The sequence below is a fragment of the Tamandua tetradactyla genome, chromosome 21, assembly GCF_023851605.1.
Source record: "Tamandua tetradactyla isolate mTamTet1 chromosome 21, mTamTet1.pri, whole genome shotgun sequence".
NCBI lineage: Eukaryota > Metazoa > Chordata > Mammalia > Pilosa > Myrmecophagidae > Tamandua > Tamandua tetradactyla.
Genome location: NC_135347.1, coordinates 31,768,888 through 31,776,999, shown reverse-complemented (window position 1 = coordinate 31,776,999; position 8,112 = coordinate 31,768,888). Strand labels below are relative to the sequence as shown.

The 8,112-nt window shown below is 38.1% G+C and overlaps 1 non-coding gene across 1 annotated transcript; it reads left to right on the top strand.

The window, feature by feature from the left end:
- The first annotated feature begins 7,422 nt into the window (after window positions 1-7,422).
- Window positions 7,423-7,529, top strand: LOC143665870 (U6 spliceosomal RNA). The gene has a single exon (XR_013167265.1). It is a non-coding gene; the product is annotated as a U6 spliceosomal RNA (small nuclear RNA).
- Window positions 7,530-8,112: the final 583 nt, after the last annotated feature.

Below are 8,112 nucleotides of genomic sequence, written 5' to 3'. Positions count from 1 at the left end.
ACATTATCTTAACTTTTATAATAATAATTTCATTGTATCCAAAGTGTTGGATATATAAAGAGGCTGATAAAACAGCTCATTCATCCAACAATTATTTATTTTGTGCTAGGAACTCCTCTAAGAACTGAATGGAACACAAAAAAATCCTGCCTTCATGAAGCTTATATTCTAGCAGAGGGAGAGAAGCAATAAAGAAAATGTCCTCATGTAATATAATTTGTTGGTATTAAATGATTTTAAAAAAAGAGAAAACAAGAAGATAAGGAGGGTAGGGGAAATCAAGCTTTCCAATGCTGTAGAGGGAAGGCATCATTGAGAAGTGACCTATGAGTAAAGACCTGAGGACATGTGCGAATGAGACACGTGAATACCTGTCTTTCCAGGCCGAGGGAAATCCAAAAGACTCAAAGTGAAAACATGACTGTTGAATTTTTGGAACAGCAAGGAGGTCAGCGCTGCTGTGTGAAGTGAGAGCAGTAGAGATGAAGGCAAAGTGGCAATGGGCCAGATGACATAAACAAATTCCTGTAAAGCTTTTGGTTTTCATTCCAAATGAGATGGGGAGCCACTGGAGGGTTTTGAGCAGAGGAGTGACAGACAGGATCTGACTTATGTTTTAAAAGACTGCCCGGGATCTGTTAAGAGTGAACTAGAGGAGATGATTGGAAAATAATTGAGACAGCTGGGGCTTGGGCCCAAGTAGTAATAATACAGTGGGTAAGAGGTATTGAGAATCTGTGTGTGTGTGTGTGTGTTCTGAAGGTAAAGTTAGAATGGTTGGCTGATGACCTGAATACGGGGTGTGGGAGGCTGAGGAGAGTCAAAGACAACTCTTAAGATTTTGGGCTTGAGATGAAATAGCACAGGGTAAAGAGTTAGACTCACTCGATGGGGGCAACGAAATAGAAAACCATGAAAATGATGAATAACCAGAATCAGTTCCAGTTAAAGTGTTTAAAACTTTTGACAAGTGGTAGTCCTACTGCTTACACTCACAGTTAATGTTCATACCTAGTTTTATAAGCTGTTCTGTAACATAGTGTAGCAAAAAAAAAAAAGAAAGAAAGAAAAGAAAAAGAAAAAAAAGTCCAAGTCATGTTATACAAGAGTGTCAAAAGGTATCTTGGCCATTAAGTATTGTGCAACGCATTATTTATTATCCCTAGGAGAGATGAATTTTAGAGGTGATCATGTCTTTTTTTAAGGAAACTTACATAATACTCTGCTTTTTTTTGTTTTCTTTTGGTACCATTGGTATTATAATAAAAGAGCAATCTGTGACTGAGCAGCACTACTGGGAGGAAGTATGAAGTTATATATTTAATTTTAATTTTTAAATTTTTTTTTTTTTGCTGTGAAGGTCAAGATGAAATTTACCATACATATCATACTTGCTGTTTTTCTTTTTTTCGTTTTTGACTGTGTGGGGTTCCCCGCCTTGCTCACACACACACATCCAGACACCCTGACAATCTCCACGTTAGCGTGAACGTCTCCAACTGGAGATGCAGCAATAACAAGGCAGCTGTTGAATGTGAAGGGTCCCTTTGGAAATTAACCCACTGGGAGGGTTGTTGCCAGACAGAACTCCAGTTCTATTGCCTCGTGATCTTGTAATGCACTGGTATAAGCAAAATAAATAGATAAATAAAGAGTGAGAGAAGAGAGAATCAGGTACCTTTTTGAAATTAAAGGACTTTGTTACTTTAGCCACAAAGCTAAACAGCATTACCTCAGCTATAAACTAGCCTTGAAGTTTATAGACATGACTTTGTAAATGTATTGTTTTTCTTTGTTGTGATGTCCTTTCATTTTTTTTTTTCCTTTGAAAACTGCTATCATGTAAGATAAAATGTAAACTGCTGCCAGCTGTAGTAATGATGCTTTTAATAAAAGTGACCCACGATAAAAAAAAATAATAAGATTTTGGGCTTGAGAACCAAGAAGAGTGGCCTTGCCATTGACAGTGATGTGGAAGGGCGATGGGGAGCAAACTGGAAGGGACTGTGGAGCAAGTTGCTCGTGGCAACAGGGTCAAGCACCACAGAAGCGTTCTGCAAATGACTGCTTTATTACTTACATAACAGTAAGGGTCCCGAAGAGCAGAGGAAGACATTCTATTTTGGCCAGTTTACTGGAGAAGTCAACTGCTTGGGTCAGGGTTTGTGGATGGCAGCTCTGTAGGACCCCCCTTCATGTGGGAGAGAAAAAACAAGTGTGTGCTGCCTGAGGGCGGGGGGGAGGGGACCCTGCCACTGAGAGTTCCTGCCCTCATAAGCAACTGGAACTGCTTGTTCCCAGTTTCTGGGTTTAAACCCAAGGTTTCCCCGGCTCCCCTCCGTGCTGTGGAAGGCTGTGGAATGGAAACATATCGAAACATCTGCACACAGTAGGAAGGAGTGGGGTAAGCTAGGACTGGGAGATGGTCATAGGTGTGTCCCTGACTTTCCCAGCTGGGACTTCGGAGGTTCAGTTTCAGGCATGTTTAGTTTAAGAAATCTATTAACTATCTGACAGCAGCTGTGTATGTGTGTGTGTGTGTGTTTATGTGTGTAATCTGGATTTCAGGAGAGAGATCTGGGCAGGAAATAAAAATAAAAATTTGGGAGAAGACCAGGAATTCAGCCAGGCACTCCTATGTAAACTGCCAGCTTTTACTTTAGTATAATTCTAAGGCAATGATGGTGGCTCTATTCAGGTTGAGGGTGTCTAGAACTTTCTAATGAAGTGTTCATTTTACAATTTTGTTATGTCATCCCTTATCCCCAGTAATGCTCTTTTCCTTAAAATCTATTTATCTAATATTAATTCTGCTCCTTGAGTTTACTTTTGGTTAATATCTGATGACATAATTTTTAAATTCATTTGAATCAGTATGTTTAAGGCTTTTTTTCTTAAAATAGAATATAGCTAGATTAAAAAATCCAATTAGCTGATTTTGTTCTTTTGCTTGTTTGTTTCTATTGTTTGCTTATTTGGAGTAAATTTACTTTTGGACCAGAATCCTCATCAATTTCTGTCAATCCTGGAGTCTTACCTTTCTTTTCAAGTTCTGTAGTATTCTGTAGTCTTTATACTGCCACAGCATTTGTGGGAGGGCATGACCCCATTATTAATCATTAGTCCGTAAACATCCTGTTTTAGTTTCCTTGGCTGCTCAAGCAAATACCATGAAACTGGACTGGTTTAAACAATGGAAATTTAATGGCTTATGGTTTTGAGGTTAGGAAAACATCCAAATCAATGCATCATCAAGGTGATACTTTCTCCCCGAAGGTGGTGGAGTTTGGGGGATGGCTGCTGGTGATCTTTGATCCTTAGCTTGTCACATGGAAAACACACATGGCGGCATTTCATGGTCTCTCCTCTGTCTTCTTGGTTCCGTTGAATTTCAGCCTCTGGCTCCTCCCTCTGTGGCTTCTTTGTTTTGCTTTGTTTTGTTTTCTTTGCTGAATTTCATTCTGCTTATAAAGGATTCCATTAATAGGATTAAGACCTAATCTGATAGAGGTGGGCCACACCTTAACTGAAGTAACCTCTTCAACATGTCCTAGTTACAAATGGGTTGCTAGCCACAGGAACGGACTAAATTTAAGAACATGTTTTTCCATGGAACACACAGCTCCAGAGCACCAAACCTTCCATGGAGGGTTATCCATGTCTTAAACCTCTTTACATCTGCTGGGAGGCTAGGCACCCTGGTTGCTCTGATCTGGATGCCTTTCTTTTTTCTAGAGTCTTGCCACCTGTGTGGGAATTGGGCTTCTACCTGCACTAAGTCAGGACCCTCAGACCTCTTTTTTCTCTGTTTGTTTAAGGTGAGGGGTGAACCTCTGCCTTTAGTTTGAGGGAAACATCTCTCTTCCTTTTTCTTCTTTCAAACCATTTTTTTTCTTCAGAGGCTGGGGTTTTTTAAACAAACATGTAGAATTCTTGCAGGCTACTTCTCTTGTTTTTCTTGCCATGGATGTCCTCCACTGAGAGGCAAAGTGGAACAGAGCCTGCTACTTACATGCTTGAAGTAGAGGAAATGAAATGAAAACAGAAGGAGATTAAATAGTCTGAAGAATAATGTTCCTAAATATTATCCAACCACAAATGGAGTAGACTTTTGAAGCGAAGTTAAGATTCCAAATCTTGAATTTAGATTTCAGGTCTATGTTGTCTTTCAGAAAAAGATAGAATTTCAAGGCCAAAGGTTCTTACCTAGCGTTCTGACATTCATGACATCTAGGAACCCCCTGAAGTTATAAACGCAAAATTTTGATTGTGTGTGTTTGCAAATTTGCAGGGAATTACAATCTGGGTAGAGAGTTTAAAACATTAATTGGATTCTCAAAAGTAACTATAGTTTCCAAATAAAAAGAAAACAAAATTAGAGGTCATTGGTCTACACAGGTTTTCTTTAATGAGTTGCACAAAAATAGACTACTGACCAAAAAGTGCTTAAAATGCAATTTATTTATGAATTATAAATTGGAGGTAATTAGCATATTAAAAATGTTTGGAAATGTGCTTTTCTACATTTTTGAATAATTCATGTCTAAATTAAAATTTCCCATTTACATTTTCATTTTTGCAGTTAAAATTTCCTGTAACTCAGAAAATGTATATTCAAAAAGAGTAAAATTATATTTGACTAATTTTCTCCTTTATATGCTTCTGTTTATACAGAAATTTGTGAAAATACATTTATTAATTTCCTATTTTTTTGTAAAATTTATGTAAAGAGGGAAGTAATGACTAAATGAGTCATTTTTTGGTTGTTAAATACATCTTTTGTTTTTTATCAGGTGATTTTATTGCAAACATTAATTGGCATTTTAGTTTGAACATTACTTTTACACTCTAAATCAAATGAGCATATAATAAATAAATTGTTATGAAATAGTTCTGGGGGAATGTTTATCTTCTATAAAAATAAAAGTCGAACCTTTTTCCTTTTATTAGAGGTACTTGTTACAATGAACAGCTGATGGTTTAAAATTGTATCTGAAAGGAGAAGAACTCTTTTCAGTTAAAAAAATTCATAATGATTTCTATGAACATATTGCCTTTTGGTTGTCAGCTTTCTTATTGCAATTGTTGGCAGCTATCCAACTTCTTTGGTTGGCTATTACTATTCAGAATTAATGAATAGATCCAAATACATCTGTATTCACAACCACTCATAGGCCTTGTAATATTCTGAGCACAGCCTGTTCTAATTTTTTGCCTCTCCGGAACAAAGGTAATATTTGTCACCATGTGAATATCTTTAAACTGCCTCAAAATAAATAAGAACCTCGTGATGTGGAATTTACTTTCTATGATCCTTGAAATGCTACCGGAGAGATGGCATTTGCTTATGTTTTAAATGTTTAAGATTTTATCTTTCTCCCTGCCTCTTTTAAAATGTTGTCATGACTGTCAAAAGTATCCTTTGCTTGTTCTCCGGCTCCTGTCTCTCCCTGTACCACGAAGCAGCCTAATCGAAATGTCCATCCACTTTCTTTGATTGAGTCCCCCCATGTGAGTTCTGAAAAATTAACACCCGACCAAAGTGCAGGCTACTAATAAATGCTTTACAGTTTGCATATTAAGTTTTATCCTCCTCTTTTTAGTTACAAGATGGATTCTGTTTATTTACTTTCCTTTGTTCAGTCATTGTTTATGGGCCTCATTGTTAATTAGCACCTTAATTAGAGGAGTCAGTATGCCGCAAGCTACCTAATTCCCCCCAGGGGCTCAGGGCCCTAGAAATGAGCCCTAAGCAAGGATCCACTTATGACTTGGACAAGGACACCGCTTAAGTGGCAACTGCCCAGCCCTAGAGCATTATGACTTTCCTCCCTCTAGCAATCAGTCTAGGCAGAAGGACCAAAAGAGGGTCTTGGCTGAAATTAGTGAGGGTCCAAATAGAAGGGAGGGAACACACGCCAACCTGCCCATGCTTAAAGGCAGCAGTGATCCAATGGCAGTTTTATAAGATTGCCTGTGTGGGGTCTTCCTGATTTTTTTTTCCCCCTAAAGAAGATTTTAGGCAGCCCTTGGAAGGCTAACTTTTGACTATAGCTTTTCTGACTCTGTGGGACTTTTTCTCATATCTTCCCATTTCTTACTCAACCACAGACATGCTTCATTTCCTATACTCAGGTCCTGAGACTGTAGCCCTCACTGACTTGGTAGTTTATTTGGACCTTAAAAACCCCACAAAATACTTCCAGTTTGTTGCTTCAAGCCAGGGTTGGAGAACCCTCTGGCCTTTCCATATTCTGCCTATTTTCCTGACTTACTGTGTTCTTGGCTTTATTTTCTGAGTCCTGTGCCTCGGCTCACTTTGATACTACTCTTAGCTCTCAACTTTGGCCTGCGCTGTGGTCACCCCTTACGTTTTAGCCTGTTTTCCGCGAGAGTGAAGTGAGGTGTGGGCTGGTCTGAAACTGTTGTGTTCCCCGGAAAAGCCATGTTCTTCAATCTTCGTCCAGTACTGCTGGGTGGGATCATTTTTATTGTTTTCATGGAGATGTGACCCACCCCATTGTGGGTGGTAGCTTTTGATTAGTTGGTTTCCATGGAGATGTGTCTCTACCCATTCAAGGTGGGACTACTTACTGGAGTCCTTTAAGAGGTAACCATTTTGGAAAAAGCTTCAGTCCTGACAGAGCCCACACAGCCAGAGACTTTTGGAGATGCAGAAAGAAAACACCTCTGGGAAAGCTGTTTGAAGAAGCCCATAGAGAAAACTAGCAGATGTCACCATGTGCCCTCTCAGCTGAGAGAGAAACCCCAAACTACATCAGCCCTTTCTTTGGAATGCCTTAATTTGGACATTTGCACATTAATTCTTTCTGGGCACCTTAATTTGGACATTTCACAGCCTGAGAACTGTCAACTTGCAACTTAATAAGTTCCCTTTTTAAAAGACTTCCATTTCTGGTATAGTGTGTTCCAGCAGCTTTAGCAAACTAAAAACAAGGTGTAACCTTCAGTCAGCCAATTTTGCTGATTATCAGACTCTCCAGTGAACTATTAGATGTGAAGAAGATTGGCTTTTTTTCACTAAATAAGGTTTGGGGTTTATATGTGGATTTCTATTTCAATGTATTCTGTATCCTCTATTATTGTAATTAAGTGCAAATTGGAAATAATAGCATTACTGATGTATATGAAAATTTGAGACAGAGTAGAATGAAATTAGGACATGTCTCCTTGCCAAATGACATGCTTTTGACATTGCAGTTATTCCTGTTGTAGCCATATAATATATTTTTCAAGGAAGATATGATGACCCTACTACAGAAAAAGTATTGAGGAAAAAAACAAAAGTTGGCATTTTTTTCCTATTAGTAAATAAAGGGTATGAAGTGCTAAAATAATGCCCAAATTGTCTATTATTTTAGAGGGTTCAACAAATAGGTCATCATTAAGAAGACATAAAAGGTGCTCACTTTGGCTGCACATATACTGAAATTGGAATGATACAGAGAAGATTAGCATGGCTCCTGCACAAGGATGACACGCAAATTCATGAAGTGTTCCATATTTGTAAAAAAAGACCAAAAAAAAAAAAAAAAAAAAAAAGAAGACATAAAAGCCTAACTCAAAGTCTTTTGTTTCTGGGTAGCTTTGACCGGTTTTATGTTATAAAAGCAACAATTTTAAAGTCACAAGGCTGTGCAAAGGGAAATATTTCTTCCAGTATCTAAGACAGAGACTTTATGAAGGAAAAATGTCTTCATTTTGTGAATGATTTCTCACTGGGTCAGATTGCAAAATATGACTTACTAAAGCTGTTTCCTTCTCCAAATCCATGTAAAGTTAAGGAAGTGTTCATTTGGAAGGGCAGTGTTTGAGGCTTGGTGTATTAGTGGTCAACCATCAAATTTAAAGTGCAGGTTTAATCTTTCATTACAAGTTTCCTAGGTGGCCTCTGTATTTTAGTGGCTATAATTTTATGCAGAATAGTCTTTGAAACAAAGGAAGCAAACTTTTCCTGACATGGTCTTCTTTGATGTCTAGACTTCTTGTTTTGGTGCTAGTAGATAAGTAGTAGAGAAGGCAATCTGATTGAGAAGTATAGGAGAATACAGGATTAACCATGTAAAAGGACACCCGAACATGCTTATTTGT